The sequence below is a fragment of the Chanos chanos genome, chromosome 2, assembly GCF_902362185.1.
Source record: "Chanos chanos chromosome 2, fChaCha1.1, whole genome shotgun sequence".
Taxonomy (NCBI): domain Eukaryota; kingdom Metazoa; phylum Chordata; class Actinopteri; order Gonorynchiformes; family Chanidae; genus Chanos; species Chanos chanos.
Window position 1 is genome coordinate 40,665,010 of NC_044496.1, and position 18,762 is coordinate 40,683,771.

Consider the following 18,762-nt stretch of genomic DNA (forward strand, 5'->3'; position numbering starts at 1 on the left):
CGATGCCATGCATTCTTCTCTTGAATAATGAAAATGGGTGGACCATCATTTAATAGCACCTCAGATATAATTATGGAGGGCAAATTTTTTGTCTGCAGTTGCAACAGTATAAGGTACATATGAATAGAGAAAGCAAAAGAGAAGTAGAAAAGAAAAGGTTAAAAAATATATAAGTATATTATTATGAAGACTGTGAAAGATATTAACAAAAATCAACCTCCAGTAAAATGTGGGCATTATTCAGTTTATATAGCATCACCAAAATAGATTAGAATGCTAGATTATGTCATAAACGTGGCTGGCTGTTCTTCATAGTAATTTTTGGTCAGAACCTATAAAACTCTAGAGTGAGAACTGACAAGGAAAAACCTTCCTCGGGAGAGTCATTCATGCCATCCACGTCAGCAGAGTTCTCCTGACGAAGTGACAGATGACAACAGAAAAACAAGTTGTCGTCCCAGAAGAACACACTCAGGGTAATGGACAAGCTCTGCCCAGGCTTTCATATTCAGCTTCTCAAGTGCACAACCAGCCTCCAGCTTTGGTGTCAGTTCAGCTGAGGTGAAATGAGACTCAGGAGTGAAACAGTTGGCCACATCCTTCCCAAAATCTTTTTGTCTGTTCACAGTACCACCTACAACACATCATGGCCTCTTATTTACAGTTCACAAAGACAAAAAGAAATAGACAAGGCAAATTTCAGTATTTGGCCTATTAATATTCGAAACAGATTGGCCTTATATAATATGATTAAACAAGTGAATTTCTTTTGCACACGAGCCACTGCTTGATAGGGGTTCAGATCTTGTAAATGTAGATAAAGCTGTTGAAGCCCTTTAAGCGAAGGAGAATGCTTGGCTCTTGCTATTGAACAGATTGTCTTCAGTTAATTGAGGGCTGTGCATACGTTGTGATAAATGAACAGGGTTTTTTTTCCCTCATGTTTTTGTAAACCGTCTGGCCGCGTTATCTCTCTCCTTACCACATCTAAATAATCCAAATATCACACAGGAATGTACCTAAGGACGTCTATATCTTCCCCCGTTTTTTTTTTTTTTTTTTCCTTTTTTCCAGAGAAATACTAAACGTTGATTCTGCTTGCGTGCTTTGTGAGGCATTTGTCTCTTTAAACGCGAGCCTGACATTCACATGGCATTTGGTGTCTCAGCGATTCTATCAGCTGAATGTGTGGGTTTTGACAGCGTTGAACTGGCACAAACCTCGATGCAGCTCATGTTGCATTTTTTACTCGTTCAGTCTCCCTCCACACTCATTGGCCAAAAACCCTTAAGATCAGTTTGGTTAAACCATTTTTCCCCATTTATCATTGGGATACAAATAAGCCACTTCCCTTCTGCATATGAAAGACGTATTCACCAAGGCTTTATATACAGGGGTGAGTGTAATCTCCTCAATCCATTTCTGCTCAGAAAGACACAAAGGCTGCTCTAGCTTTAAGATGGCATCAGATCTTTCTTAATGCACACCAACACATGGGTCTCTTGTGCTTCCAACACTGACTGTGCGAAGAGAATACTGGTAGGCTGATAGAGGGGAACTATCCTGCATGGTTATTATATTGTGTGTGGCAGACCGTATCCTAGGAGATTTGTGAATATCTAATAAGGAGTTTGTTGCTCATTTTTCTGAGTGGGTGCTTTGATGTAGGCCTACTCCACGTTGAATTTTCAGATCCACGTCAATTTCCTTCCTAATGAAACCACAAGCCTGAGGCCCTGACACTGGTTTGCTTATTAACGGGAATCTCCACCTCTCGGGAAACTTTGTGCGTTTCTTGATTTAGATTTGGAACGGGACAACTCATCATTAACAGAGTGTAACATAGCATTGTTAATGTAAAGTATAAGTCGACTGACTTTGGTAGGAACCTCACCTTCACAGGAGAAACTGGAACTCTTACTGGCGAAGAGGGGCCGGTGTCATTACAGCTCCACCTGTAAAAGACTATAAAATAGGTATTAACAATGTTTAGTGCCATTGCATTTGTATGTCCAGCATGTAGGTAGGTGTCATGTATCACTTAAGTGAGGGCTTCAAATTAACAGTCTACTAGCGGTTTTAGCCCCAGGTTTCACTAAGGTAGTCCGTATGTGATTTGTGTGATCTGTATGCTGTATTTTGTGTTGAGTAAATGGCACTTAGAAAAATTCATGAACAGACCAGAATACTGAATATGTTCTTGACAATGATCGTTGTATCAGAGGACTGTGTTGATTACCATTTTAAGCCTTGAAGTATGAATAGAGGGACCCATAACATGAATTCTTGAAATGCATATTAAACTGTAAGCATCTGATGAAAAGTATGGCATGTGTCTGATTTCAGTATGAGTAAAATCAGAGGAGTGAGTTTGTGTTTGGAGTAACATAATTATTACTGGTAGATAGGAACCGTTCTGCCTGGTGTACTGTTGTCTTGTCTCTGTCATATCTTCATCAAAGGAATTGATGAGCCTTGTGAGCTTGTGCGTGCGTGTGTATGTCTGTACATGTGTGTGCATTTGTTCACGTGTCTGTTTCCATGTATGTCCACGTGTCTGTGCTTGTGTGCTTTCATATGTGTCTGTATATTTGTGTGTGTGTGTGTGTGTGTGTGTGTGTATTTGCAGGTTTGTTTCTCTGACAGCCAGTTAGAGAGCCTCTCTTTTCCTTTGGTTCACACCTCTCTGGCCATGACGTCTTAGACACTATGAGTCTCCTCTGACTAAAGAACGCTTCCTCCTGTCACTACAGACAACAGAAACAGCCATAGTTTGCTGTTTTCTCTTTTTCATGTTTGCAGTCACAACAATCCTTAATGAATCTGTGACACTTCTTCTGTGTATGCATGCAGGTTCTCAGCACAGGAAGTTTTTTCGTTTTGTTTTGTTTTTCTAAACTTTTATTTAACTAGGGAAGATCCACCAAGCATCACTTTCTCTTTCATTAGAATGCTGTTGCAGGAAGAAGGGGACAGGGGTACCATGTTGTAGTATTTACAGATCAAATTTTTTGGTTGAGGGCATTTGCCTGAAGAATGTCATGACAGTGCTGAGCTGCAGGACCATGAACCTTCAGCCTTTCAGCTGACACTCTTGGCGTTATACACTCTTGGCATTATACTGCAGTCATTTCTTAATTACACAGTATTGTCACAGTAAGTTATTTCTCAACAGCTAACCTCAAGTGCTTTATACGCTGTAAACTGGAACATGGTAGGAATTCTCAGAATATTGCAAAACTCGTTATTCTACAACAAAAATAATCAACAACTCAAAATCTTCAGTGAGATGTAGCCGGTCCTTTGACTTAAAAATTGTGCATTTTTCTTATTGTTCTTTTAGGTTATCAGTTCCATTAATTTTTTATTTATTAATTTATTTGTTTGTTTGTTTATTTATTTATTTTAGTTGATCTGCTTCTTCCGGTTAATGCTCATTAAACCATAAATAGATATCAAAATTTGAATGAGATCCATTCTTTCGTGTCTGCTTCCAGATGTTTAATGCTTGCTTAAGTCTCCCCAGACAATGGCTGCAGATTTTGAATTGGGGCTTTTCTGGGGTTGAGATGATTCTGTGTGATTGTTCTCACAGGCTAATGGAGACATGGGGAGACTGAGGACTTTGTGGCTGGCTACAGCTGGATCTAATCAGGCATGTTAGGGGGCTGGATGGAGCTGGCAGGTACCAGAGGAGGATGAATAAGTCAGTAATTATTGCCCCGTGCTGGTTGAGAGAAAAGGCTGTGGGGGCCACACAATAAGAACCATTAGAGGGCCTACGATGGCTCATAAAGGAATCCCTTACCACCCCCGATCCCCCGCCCACTGCATTGTACTCCATGGCCACCAAATTGTACACAAGGGCGAGGAAGAGAAAAGGCACAATTCATGAAACGATGGAGGATCCTATGAACAGCTGATTTGAAATCAGCAGCGACACTGTCTATGTCCTCACCTGCGGTGGGAGTGTCTGCTTCTGCTGATTTTCCGTGTTTAACCAAAGGCATTTTCGTTTTTCTTTTCTTGGAACCTCACTGAAGCGTCATTGTAGCACTGCGGCCTCTACCCTCTTAATCCAAAGATCAAACCGAATGTTTGGTTATGCTATTTCCCACCAGCTGCCAAACCCTGCAGGCTAAAGCAGGTCTGCTATCAGAGATAGCCACATGAGACAGCAGGCCAGAGACACAGAGAGAGAGAGAGAGAGAGAGAGAGAGAGAGAGAGAGTGTAAGGAAGAGCTGAGTCCCAGGCTTACAGGGCAGTCTCTCTCTCTTCTCTCTCTCTCTCTCTCTCTCCCTCTCCCTCCCCCTCTCTCTCTCACCTAAATCCATTGTAATCTAATCAAGACAAATAACTCCACACCAATTCATTTGGAATGTCGATTTTTTTTTTCCTGACTCCTGTGGCTGATTGCTTGCTGTGCACTGATGAGAAATGCCCCACATATCTAACCAAAAAGAGGTAAAAAGGCTAAACATAAATAAACGCATCATTTTTGCACTCAGTCTGATATTTTCGAAATCAAGAAGGAAAGTTTAAAAAATTTTTGGGTGACGACTGTCCTTTCCGATGCTATTCCGAAACACAGGTTTGTGCATGGCAGTTGTCAGCTCTGTGTAGTGGGGAGAGAAACAGATGCGTAGCAGAATCAGACAATTCACTCTTCATCCATATCATGCACACTCCACTGCCTCATCATATACGCTGCAAGGAACATTAAACTCAAATACACTCTCTGTCAAAAACGTAAAAGAAACAACATCATTATCCCTATCATGCATTGATGTTCTCAGCGCTCATTTATAGTGAAACTTATCATCAGCAGAGGGAGACGGGCATCTGTTTGTTTGTGAGGATGCTTGTGTGTATGTGTGTGTGTGTGTGTGTGTGTGTGTGTGTGTCTAGAATAAACACATGCCAACGGAATATTCTTCTGCATGGTTCAATCCAGTTACTATCACAAAGGGATGAGTCACCCACTGTGATGCCTGCTCTTATCATATACTCTGAAGATCGTACTCTCCAATTCTATCGTTAATATGAACACGGATGTGCCTTAGGCTTCTGATGCCACAGTGCTTTTGGATGAAATTCAAAAAAAAAAAAAGGCAACAAAAATTGGTGTGTGCCACAGAATGTCTCGTGTCAAAGACGAACGCCAGTCCAGTTAGTCTGTATCTACTCCTTTAGAATTGCATTATTAAGCCATTAACAACTGTGAAACATGGTTACTCCCTAATCACTCTGGAATGGCTTTCCTCTAACTGTCATTCTGGTAGCAATTTGGTTCTAAATATCCTTACAAATCAAGCAATGTAACTTAATTTGAGAAAGATCCAGAAAGAGAGTGACAGTCAATGATTCCGTTGGCCATTTGTCTATGTGGATCTATATTAGTACCATTCTGAGTGGGTGTGGAGCTGCCTGAGAAAACACTTAGCCTGGTCAGTGTTTAGAGCAGCATATCTGCTGCAGGACCCTAAAATGAAAAGGCAGGGAAAATGGACAGGTCTATTTTCACCTCTTGTGTCATAACCGAAAGAGGTTATTTCAGACTTTCAGGATGACGCTCCTACAGAACACCAACACCTGAGATGAAAGTTATACATCTATCTCTTAGCCTACTTCAGATCTCATTATATAGGGTGAATGAGCCTACCAGGCAGTGAGACTTACACAAACACTCACTCTCTCACACACACACACACACACACACACACACACACACGCACGCACACGCACACACACATACACACTCACTCCACTGACCCTGAACCCTTTTCAGTTCCTGACAATAGGGATGTACTCCATACATATTAATGCCTGTCATATTAATTCATAATTATACTCTGAGCCATGTGTATTCTTCAGAAAAGAAAGGACTAGAGAACAGAATGGACACAGCTGAAATGTGGTTTAAACATTCACAAAAGCTTCTTTCTTCTTTCAGTGATTTTGTCACCTCTATTTTCCAGGGTAAAATTACGAACACCTCATGCAAAAACCAAGGAGAACGTTTGCCCTTCCCAGAAGAAACTATGTTCAGTATAAAACACAAAAGAAGAGATAATGTTGAGTGCATTATTCAAAACCACTCAAATCAACAAGTGGAAGATACACTGATAAATGTTCAAACATAACTTAATCAAATATTCATTTTAATGCAAGTGCATTGTTAGGAAATCTATTGTTTTATTTTACATAAAATATTTACACACGCATTGTCAGAAGTTCGAGTACACGTATCATATATGTATAAATATTTTAGAATCTGCTGTGAACTTTAAGAACTTCACTCATGAAAAGAATGTGGTTTGAATCCAAATGTTCAATACCTACTCATAATTCTCCTCGGGGACTTGACCATAATCTCTCCTGTAAATGCCACCATGTTATGAAATCTTCCACTGCCAAGCAGGGATTAGGGAAGTGCTGTTTACTGGGATCTTAGAAGCCAAATGGCGAAGAGCCCTGAAAAAGGACCCTTTAGAAAAAAAAAAAAACAGTGTCTGAAAAATGTACATATCAAAATTTAAATGGGCTACAGTTAACCTGTTGCTGTGGTAAATTTTGATATCTGGTGTATCCTACTCTATTCTAGAATATGTGGCTTAACATATGTGTGTTTGCACACATCAAATGTTTCCAAGCACCTATTGCCAACAAGTGACTACTTTACTTTCTCTACGGGTGCATGACAGCTCTTTGATAAATGGCCCCAGTCCTGACTGACATCACTAGGGGCCATAGAGAGCCAACCCAAAACTGTCAGCCAGATCCATTAAAGTAGTACGCTTTTTAACATTTGTGCTGACCTGCTCCAAATCAGGTTTCCTAATTTGGTCAATATGTTATGAAATCATAGGACAATGTTTGTATGCATACTGCAGCAGTTTTAGGGTGTACTTTGGACCCCTCAGACATATAGTTGTATGACGTATTTATAATTATTAGTATAAATATTAGTATTGGTATTAGTATTACTATTAGCAAGTAATTAGTAAGAAATATTAGTATTAATATTACCATTAGTATTTGCATATTAAGAAGTAGAATTTGAAATCAGCATCATTTACAATGGGAACAAACTCTGAAGATGTCTTTTATTAGACTCAGTCTGCTTTGAGCACTTTTTGTTTGCAGCCTGGGCAAGTCAGTCCCCAGAGTGGAGCACTCTACAGCAGGCAGCGGCAGGAGAGGGGAGAGAGAGAGAGAGAGAGAGAGAGAGGAATGAGAGAGAGAGGCTGTGAAGCTAGGCTGGTGTGGCTGTGCCTTTTCTGTGACACCTTTAGCTGGAGCTCCAGATGGAGGTTGAGTGGCCTAAATAAATAAACCCCTCCATGCTGCGATCCCCATTACTCCTGCTGCTCTTTCCTGATGCCGCAGATTTAGGTGCTCTCTTAAAGCCCACTCTCTCCAGTACGGGCAAGGTTCTCCTGAGCTTCCAGTTGGGGATAGAGAGGAGGAAGAGCAGCGGGTCGCTTTTTCCAATAATCACAGGGAGAAAACAGCTGTCGCATGGGACCCCCCTACCTTTCACCTTATCTCTCTCTCTCTCTCTCTCTTTCCTCACATCTCGGATTTCCACAGTGTAGAGTCTTGGTGCTAGTGACATTCCACTACCAATGTGCTGAGGCTAGCTTAGATGAACCAACATTCAATAAATGTCACCATAAATGAAACCGGCTCCAACTTCTCTTTTCCTGTTCTGAATTTCTAATTTTAAAGTATGAGGTCTATGTGGTGTTTGTTATTTGGTCGTGTGTTTAAATCTCAACCTCAGAGTGTTGCCAAGACTACCAGTCCAATACTGACAAATTGGGAAAAATGTTACAATCTGGATAATAGTCTGTGATGTCCCGTTTAGCTTCATAAATACTTTACATAAAAAGAATGTGTTTGATGTTATAGGAGCAGGATTAAAGATTGTCCCTCCCAGCTTAAAAGCAGAGTGATATTAAAGGACAGCATCTTCACTCTTCGAAATACTAGGGCAAGTGCTAGCATGTTGTGAACTACAAGACAGAGTGTTCCATTAAGGCAGGGTTTGCGTGTTCTGTCCTTAAGCTATGATCTCCCTGTGGAAAACAACATACAAAATTACAGATAGATCATACTTTTGTAACAGTCCATAAATACATGATTGCTCAAGAATCCCTACTTTCTAAATACACGTGTATGTGTAGTTGTAATTGGTGTGCAAGTAAACTTTTTTTTTTTTTTTTTAATATGTGGGAATACATAATTAACAACAAATTGTTACTTGGTAGTGTCAAAACACAAAAAGTCAATAGATAGCGCAACAGAGGAATTACTAGTATTACTAGTAGTATTCTTGATTGCATTCAGGTCACCTCACACCTTCTAACAGACTACAGCTGTCCTGGAGGGATTGGATGAGTTCTGAGTCGACACTTTCCATCCATCAGTTTTATATGCAGCTTTTGTCAGTCGGTTATCAAATACTCAAATGGTCCTTCTTAAAGAGGTAACCCCCTCCACTCTCAATTTACGGGGTATAACAAACATCGAAATGAAGTCACTGGCCACAAGCACTGAATTAGAACATGGTTGAATGTTGGAGCAAATAGGTTATCTTTCTACAATTTTTATAGTCATGCTCCCTCTCTGTTTTTTCTTTTGTTTTTCCTACTATTTCTGTGCAGCTGGCTCACCCCCCCCCCCCCCCCCCCAAAAAAAAGGCACCTAAAAATAAACTGTGTTTCCCAAACCAGGACAGCACACAGCAGCACATCTCAAACAACAAACTGCTGATTTTTCAAGTATGAGGTAATGAGGTTGCTGAAGAAACTCCTTATAGAAGAAAGAGGCTGCCCTGTGTGAAGGAGAGACCTGTCTGCTTTTTAACAGTCTCAGTCACTTATTCACCATCCAGTTCAGGGCATGTGATTTCAATTTGTTTTATCTTGATGAGAGAGACATGCACCAATTTAATGTGGAGAGATGTTTTCAGATACCTAAAGAGTGGAACAAATCAGTCTAATGACCAACTTACATAAAGCACTAGATATGATCAAGTGGAGCGATTGTATGAACCATTGAAACACTTAGAGTAAATGACATACAAACAAGGGTCTAAAAACCACCTTTCTTTGTTAGGAAACCGTAGATGTAAATGGTTTTCCCATAAGTTTACCTGGTCCCTGTTCGGTAATCAGTGGCTTTGCATCATGTGAGAGGGACGGATTCAGTTGACTGACACAGGTGTGGTGAACGTCATTGTGACCAGGGGGAACAGGAATTTATAAATAGAACAAATGAAGACGGGTGCCAGCAGTGACCCCTGAGACACGGCTTTAGAGCAAGAGAGTGTGTGAGAGAGAGAGAGAGAGAGAGATAGGATAAGGCAAATGATTATACTGAAGAAAACTAATCAAGTCCTGTCCATCAGCCAGGGGAGGAGAGTCAGCTACAATGAGGATCATTAGAGAGAGAGAGAGAGAGACAGAGAGAGAGACAGAGAGAGAGAGAGAGAGACAGAGAGAGAGAGAGAGAGAGAGAGAGAGAGAGAGCTCTGATCATCTCTCCAAGGCGAGACGACAGTGACAACACATGTCCACCCAGGCAGAAAAACCCCTCACAAACGCACACTTCTGATCAATGCTGGTAATTACAACCTGGCCAGAACAGAGGCAGCAGACAGCATTATCAGGGTGATGCGAAAAGCAGTTTGGATGTGTCACTATGTCGTCACGGAAATGATGAACATGAATCAATGGTCGTACAAAATCATCTTTGGAGACACTTCTGGAGACCCCGCTGTTGCACAGGGTGTTACACAAAGCCTTGTGTTAGATGTTTCAGGTAAACAGCCCAGTTTTTTTAAGTGTCTGTGATGTCACTGGAACATGGGATTGTACTCAAAGCCAGAAAATGAAAAGAAGTGAATACTTTGTCATCTTCCACGGTGACTGTGGAACCTTAAACTGTAAGCTCCTTTGAGTTGTCAGAAGAAAAATAATATATCCAGCATATCCCTTTGTTTGTTGTTGTTGGTGTTTTTGTTGTTGTTGTTATTATTATTATTATTATTATTATCAGTGAGTTAAGTTTATTTGTTCACTATGCACAATCCAACACCTATGGGAGCAGCAGTCTGCAACAGTAAATGTGAACACGCCGAGAACTTGTACAGACATGTTCTCTGTTGTCTCAAAGACAAAAAGGGAACAAGTGAGAGAGCTCGGTGCTCGTTTGATTTCCACGGACATCGTTTAAGCTCTCTTCCCGATAAGACGTGTCAGATACGTCAAAAACAAGATGCGTCAATTCGCTAACACGCCATGAAAGGCTGAGGGATGGGAAGTGCAGACAATTCTCTCCGTCTTTTAATCTGATGAGCTGTAGCTGAACTCAACCTCCCCTCTCCTCCTCAAAGCCTCTTTGAGCACATTTCCTTTCTCAATTTGAGCATAACCCAAAAAATGCTTAATGAATGGCCATCTTCTCATGACAAAGGAGGGTAAAAAAAAAAAAAAAAAAAAAAGCTTAGGCATTGCAGTACTTCAGATAACCTGCTTTAGGAACATATGATTCATCCATCAACCCACGTGATAAAGTGCAAGCACAATACTCCACTTCTCATTTATCTATCATTAAACGAGGACCTCCTGCCACGGCACCTTTTCACGATGGTTTAATGCAGGCAGGAAGGCGCGAGTTTGATCTTTTTCGTCAGTTTTGCGTATAATGCATGACAGACTCTTTTTATTTTTTAAATCCATGTCACACACAACAAATTCTGGGCGATCCAACAAAAGACCTGATAACATCTTTGAATTGCGTAGGCCTACCTCTACACAATGCCATTCAGTAAACCCAAAGACTGATACAGTTTACTTATTTCTTTTGGGAACAAAGAAAAAAAAACTTTCAAAAGACATAAATTCCCAGCATACCTTTGGTCTTTTTCTTATAGTAGGCCTATTTGTCTGTAGGAGATCATTATCGAAACGTTAACGCCACAGGACCGGGGTGGCGATGCTGATATGCGGCCCTGACCCTTTGTGATGATTTTCAAATGTCACGTCTTCCTGTCTATCAGATTGGTTTCTTTTATTCACTGCTACGTTTTGGCAATACATTGTGCCATTTAGATCCACAGAGCACTAGACACTATGCCCGTCATCAAGAATGTGTAACCTATTATACAAAAGCTATGTTAGACATGACCCTAAACTTCATTACCAGATAGCTCTCATTTCTTCTGCACGAGTTACATAAATTATAACTTTTCTCAGCTTGGCTTCATTTATGGACCAAATCATAGACATATATAAACAACCAATCCGAAATGATTTACAGATAGAAATTATTGGGTTAACTGTAAAATAAATAAATAAATAAAATATAGGTGAAATCTATATCAGTGTCACCATCAATGCCAAAGAAACCTTAAACAGAAAGATTAAATATACAGCCTTGCAATATGGGAAGATTATTACATTTGATAAAATCCCTTTTTTGTTGTTGTTGTTGTCGTTGTTACTGTTATTTGGGCTTCTTGTGTAAAAGAGGAAGTTGACTGATTGGTTTTTCTGAAGACACTCTGAAGTGATGAACTGTGTTATTGATCTTTGGCTTCTGCTGCTAACTTATCTACGATGGAAATGGAGGAGACTGAGAAAATGTGTTTTGCTCTTGATAAATTGACTGTCTCGCACTGAAGACTTTTTTTTTGGTATCTCAGGACACAAAACAACAGCAGAGATTTGAACTCTTTTTTAATGTCACTGCAACACAATGACATATCTGTAGCAAAAATTAATTAATGAAACTTAATCAGCTTTTTCAGCATTTCACTATCTATGATATGACTGATTTAAATGGTCCGGTCTGGCAGCTACCCCCCCCCTCCCCCCCAAACTAACCATCTCTCTCTCTCTCTCTCTCTCTCTCTCTCTCACTCTCTGTCTCTATGTTTGGGGCCGTACTGTTCAGTGTCTCGTGCAATATTAAAGGTCAATTGACTGGTGCTGAGGGCTTCTAAAAGGTCACAGATGGCTGTGTCTGTGTGTTGGTTGAAGAGGGAGGTGGAAATACTGGTATAAGAGTTAAGCCTTTGTCTCCAGGCAGTTTGCCACCATCCATCTCTCCACAGTTCACAAGTCACTAAGGTCCATGAGATATGATACATTCACATACACATAAACATATATACATTGGCCAGCTCATACACACACACACACACATACACACACTAGCACGGATCGATGGATCCAAATTCCCATTCGTGGCTCAGTCCACACACATACAGACAGTAATACCACGCAGCCTTTAAACAAGCTAATCACTGGGCACCATGTGTTGGTGTGCCACTCAGTGGACACACAGGACGGATGGGGAGACAGCGCTGTGAGGAGAGGTGTCATCTTAACCATGTCACATCCTGTCATCGAACTTGAGGTGTGAGAGTATGAGTCCATGCCCTCTCGTCTGCTTCCCCTCCCTCCCTCCCTCCCTCCCTCTCCTCTTTAGCACTTGATTGGATCATCTGATTTGGGAGAAATTAGCACAGAACGCTGGGGGAAGAGATAGTGTGAAAATCTACATGGCACAGAGATACTCATTAGCATGGTAAACACAGCGGCAGCCTTCCTGTTTGAACTGAAAAAAGAAGTATGAACGTGTCACAAGCAGACTGTTCTTCATCCTATTTCAAGTGTCTGAGAGAAAAAGACAGAGGACAGTTAATTTAATTTGCTGTCAGAGACAGTGCAGCAACACTAAGCTACCCATATGAAATGTCTAGTGTGTGTGAGTGTGTGTGTGTGTGTGTTTGTTTGTTTGTTGGTGTGTTTGTTTGTGTGCGTTCATATGTGTACTTTGTTATAATTCAGAGAAGAATGGTTAAGTAAACGATTGGATCTGACTTTTCAAAGCTCTTGTGGTCGTAATTTCACAGAGAATTTTTGATTCGAGCAGTAAATAATGTTCATTTTTTTGTTGTCCAATCTGTTTCAGAGTCCCTCGTACAGTCACTGATCTGTAAAACTTGTAGTGTGGTAGAACTACTGCAACCCCAGTCCCAAAACCTTTCATGATTGAACTCCTGGCCTATCTGTGGAAAACCCCCACAGAGTCAGTGGACTGGAGTCCCTGAAAAGTAGCAGGACAGAGGCATGGTCTGTGGCCCTGTTCTGACTGGAGGAGAGGACTCTGCTGGGAACACTGGGGTGAGCAGATTGTTGGATGCCTGAGCATGTGAAGGAGTGGGTGAAATCCAATCCCCCTGTGATCTCTCCTCCCAGGGGAGCAGATGGACATGTGTGTGTGTGTGTGTGTGTGTGTGTGGAGAGAGGGGGTGGGGTGGGGTTTTACCCCCAAGGTGAAAGAGGTTGTGATGGTGGGAGGTAGTTGGCCATCAATACCTCTTACTTAGTGGTACAAGATGATGTTCAGTGTCAGTCATATGTGCATATGGAGGCACATGGTTATGCTTCATGCTTAAAATCAATATTTGTGTATAAATCCAATTGTTATATGTTGCTCTACACAGTTTCAGAGCTCCTTAAGCTCCAGTGGTCCATAAGTGGGAATTTCTCTTTTGGGAATACATAGACAGACACACACATGAAATCAACACATTCATTCCATCAAATGAATGTATTGCCATCTAATTTATTCAGTGTATGTGGCATCCCATCCACTTGTCTATATCACAACCCCTCTCTCTCTCCCTCTCTCTCTCTCTCTCCCTCTCTCTCTCTCTCCCTCTCTCTCTCTTTGTGGAGATGATTACTAACCCATCTCACTTTAAGATTTTTTTTCCGCTCAGCATTTCGTTGTCATGGTGACAAGCTTCTGTGCTTGCATCTTTAATTAAGAGAGTGATTTATTGTCTTGCTCACCAAAAAGCGAGGACATAAATTCACCACTAGAGGCCGCCATAGTACCCTCTGTGCAATTGGGAACACAACAACACCAGTTAGTGTTATTATAATAATCATTATTGTGATTTATGAAAATAAATATATAATTTATAATTATTCATATTAGAGTTATTATAACTAGCTTTAGTACAAACTTTTTTTTCTATAGATATGAATATTCTATGGAATGTTGCTTCTGGAGGGGACGGTTAATGCATGAGGATTTTCTGAGAGAAAGACTGCAGCATTTTCAGAAAGACAGCCTTTGCTCCTAATTGTATGACTACTTCAATAACATTTTATTTTGAGACATTTTGTGCACTTAAATGTGATAAATAATCATGAATGATGTATATTCTGTGAACTTTACAGTGCTGTGTCACAGGTATGATTTCCCAGCAGTGAGGATTATCACACATGTTTTACTCATTGTTCATGAGTCGCTATGTCTTTCCATCAACACTACAATGTTCCCTCTCTCTCTCTCTCTCTCTCTCTCTCTCTCTCTCTGCGTGTGTGTGTGTGTGTGTGTGTGTGTGTGCGTGCGTGTGTCTGTTTGCGTGTGCACGTGTTCATATGAACAAATGTCGTCACCATAGGTGGACTCATCTCATGTGCAACAGAGAATAAGGGACACCTCCCCCCCAAACCCAAGACAACCCAGCTTACTGTTATGAAGCCTTTGCCTCATAATATGGTTTCTATGGTTACAAAGCCAAAACAGGGAGGACAATATTTCAACAGCTTGTGATTCCATTTCTTCTTATTATTCTTGCTGTTGCTAGTATCGAACATTTGTACAAAGAAAACTTGACAGTTTGCAGAGTGAAATGTGTTGGAATGAAATGAACTCGTGCTCCACTGGAATGTAGAAGTTTTTCATCTGCATTTTATAGTCTTAATGGGACATCTGAAATGATGAAAAAAAATCCACTAAGAGTGTCTCAGAAAATATAGCAAAAGTTTAAATGTCACATTGTTCCCCAGTTCACTCAACATTTCAGGTACATCTATGATTTTTGTTGTGCTCGATTGTAAAAATATATAGGAGTTTTCCTATCTTGAATTATTCAGGCAATATTGATTTATTCTTGTTTATTTCACTTCTTGTATATAGAGTGTTTATTCTTGGTCACTAAAATCAATTGAAATGTCTTGGCCAAAAACCATGTTTGTAAAATAATCTTTCTAAGACAATTACAATAATTCTGAACACATAATGAAGGTTTATTATAAATGTGATCATGACCTTTGTCAGAAGTGAATTTCACATTACCATACACTCCCATGGGGAAAAAATGAGTCATTACTTCTCGGACTACAGTGTTGTACCAGTTCAGTCTTTCACACCAAACTACTCAGAATAATAAAAATAATCAACGCGTGATAGTAATATTTTGCATATTTTTTTCTGCATTTTCGCTAGATATTAGTAAATACGGACAGACGGACAGAGAGGAGCAGGAGAATTTAGATCCTAAGGATACATCTTTCAATTCATACTTAGTTTTCTCACCAAAAGCACCACTTACCTTTGCCTGTCCTTCTTTATATAATAATGACCCGTCTGAAATGAACTGGATAGCAAGTAATTGCTTTTGTGCTTCATAAATCTGAAAATACTGCTGTTATTCTCCTCAACCCCGTACTTATTTTGATTTTTGCATGATTGGAAACCCTCAGCGAGACACAAAACACTTGTGCATCATGTGGTCACATGAAAACCAGGAGAAGAAAAAATCTAGAAATGGAGAGACAACACCCTCTTGTGCTTTAAAATGTCGCTGCAAGAGGACAGCTATTCAGCGAATAAATAGAGTTGGCCGAAACAGTTTAAGGAACTCTGTGTTTGTTTAATAAAAAAATGAATGGGTTAATGTCACACACACAAAAAAAATTGAAGACATTTTTGATTGGATGTTCTCTGGTGCAATATTTTTCATTTTGAAGCACTGCCTTTACCTACCACTTTAACTGAACAAACGGTGAAACATGTTTTAAATTCTAATGTGTGATTATACACACACAAATGTGAATACACATGCAAATACACAAACAGATTAAATGTGTTACGTGTGGATTTTCCCTTTTCTTTAATGGAAGATTGATAGTCCCAGTGATAAATATGGGAAGTACTTTAAAAATGAGATTTATTTATTGGAAACGAGCAAAATGTCCTCTTCTCTTCAGCTTTATCCCTCAAATATGTTTGGGCTCTCAAGAGCTTTATGAAACTACAAAACACACGTGCACCCACACCCACCCCCCCCCCCCCCCCCCCCCCCCCCACACACACACACACACACACACACACACACACACACACTTCACATTTAATGCAAAGAAATGGCCCTAATTGCCAAACCTTTGATCTCAGTAAGACTCTGTGGATAAAGGTTTCCCTCACAGATTTCTTTGTCATTGTTAAGGATCACTGAATCATCATGGTTTAAAAGGCTCCGTGGCTTTCAAAGAAAACACCCCAATGTATGCCTTCAGGCTTCAACAGACACCAAACCTGATCTACAGGCTGTTTCAGCAGTGCTGCCTTCGTTCAATACTTCTAGGACACTTTGTCATTTTACTACTTACTCTGGTACAGTTTCTCTTTTTCATGTACATTTCCACATTAAGATCATCCTAACATTAACATATTTACTTGTATCAGCTCAGAGGTCTCTCTTAAGCGAAATGTGTTTGCACATTTAGAACTTTGCCACACTAACATACTGCACACTTAAGGTTTTAAAAAAGCGAGTGTGCAGTGGAACTTTCTGCTCCTTCATGTTTTTCCAATAACGGCTACCACAACCACAAAGCCCCTGGGCTTTAGCGCAAATAGTTAACAACTGAGAGGTATGACCACCATTTTCTGAAGGGTTATCGTCCACAAATGAAAACAGCTATGTCTTTCTATGAACTTTCGATTCAGTGGGTTTTCTTTTCTAAAAATCACAGTTTGTTGTCATGTGAATACAGAAGACTTTGACTCAAAAATAGTAATGATAATAATATAGATATGGATCAAATGAAAGCTCACACAAGTTGGTCCCAGCTTTTTTCTGTTTCTTTTTTAGGTTTTTTTTTTTTCTTTCATGTCATCTGTCCACCAGGACAGGCAGAGAGTATCGGGCACATGCCCTTATCAGTTCTCCGTCCAACGGATAATAGACACATAGCTGGGCTGGAAAAGTGATAAGGAAATGTGGTCGACCAGGCCAAGATGTTACAATGAGAAGATATAGCACGGACAAAATGCACACCCCTCATTCTCACCAGTGTCACACTCTCTGGAAGAGCTTCGCAGTCTGCATCTCCTGAGTTATACATCCAGTTTCTACTGTTCCATTAGTGGATTTTTGAACATTCTTTGGTGATCAACTATCTCTTGGTCAAAGAATTCAGCGACAAACCATTAGTAGCGTAACAGCTGAAAAACAGAGGACAAACGATTCATCACCTTCAGTCGTCCTGTATGGAAGCGGTCGGATTTTGTCTCAAATTGTTGGTGCTGTTGAACTGATAGAGAGGTATCCACAAAGTACCCATTGACACCAGACTGGGAAGAAGTTTTGTGGACACACCCCACCGATGAGTGTTATTTCACCACTGCCCCACCCCTTTCGCTCATCATTCTGGCCTCTTATTGGTCCACACCAAAGAATCACATGTCCCTACCTTGACAGTCAGGGACAGGTTGGCCAATAGGGTGAAAGGGGCGTTCCCTTGCCAGCAAGTCTAGCAACAGGGTGATATTCACACAGGTGTGGCTCAGCTGTGCATTCCAGCACAGGCATACCTGTCAGCTCTGATTCTGTGCACATACCCTGCCGGAGAGAATTGTCTCTCAACGAGAACACTGCCCTGCTTAACAGAATCGACCTTATTCAAATCGCATTCTATCATTTTTCCCAAACACAAAAATATATTCTCATTTGGATTGCTTTTTATTATATGTACTCTTTTGTCTTTTTGCAAGAAATGGCCGACAGTTTATGTAACTGCTCTCATGTTTTTACTCCTTCATTTTCTAAGGAAGTGCCTCTCTAAAGTACATTGTCTTATATTTTTACTGTTTTACTGACATTACTGTTCAGATCAAAGTAACCATAATTTGGCATCTGAATTACATGTTGTACATTTGCGTGAATGTAAAGTTTTGTAGAACAAAAACATCCATCTCGAATAAATTTCTGTGAACCTGATGTAAAGAGAGCAAGTCCAATCACATCCTTAATATACTAACATCACATACAAGAAAAATGTAGGGAGGTAATTTAATTAAGAGCTGTTTATTTTTTAAATTTGTCTTTGGGTTGTTGAGAAGGCGTTAGCATGAAAGCCTAAAAGGGGAATGCGCTGCAGTAATACAAACAGGGGGAGGGGAGACATGGCTCTCAGACTGCACTAGCATCATTAGCTCCCCACTCTATGTCCTCTAATCACGTCCAGTGTTCACTGCTCCCTTGTGTCGCGTGTTTAGTCCCTGAAATATAGACAAATTCTGTGTGTGTGTGTGTGTGTTTCTACAGGTTAGATTATATCTCTGAGCGGGGTACAGCTTTTTAGGTTTGTGCAGAACTGTGTGGTCCAAATGCCTCCAAAGGATATAAACATCAAGCAAAACTCTCTGGGTGAAGGCATTTTACTGGTTCTCACTTGGGGGAAAAAAAAAAGGAAAATTTAAATCTTTATCTCTTTATCTTTTTTTTCATTGCCATTTAATGACATAACAAACTAAGGAGTCACTTTACTGGCAGGCATGAACAACAGCTACCTGAGTGGCGGCATTAACCCAAGTTAACACTGCAAACAAATCTGATCAAACAATATTGCAATTGCAGCACTACATGGACAGAGAAATCT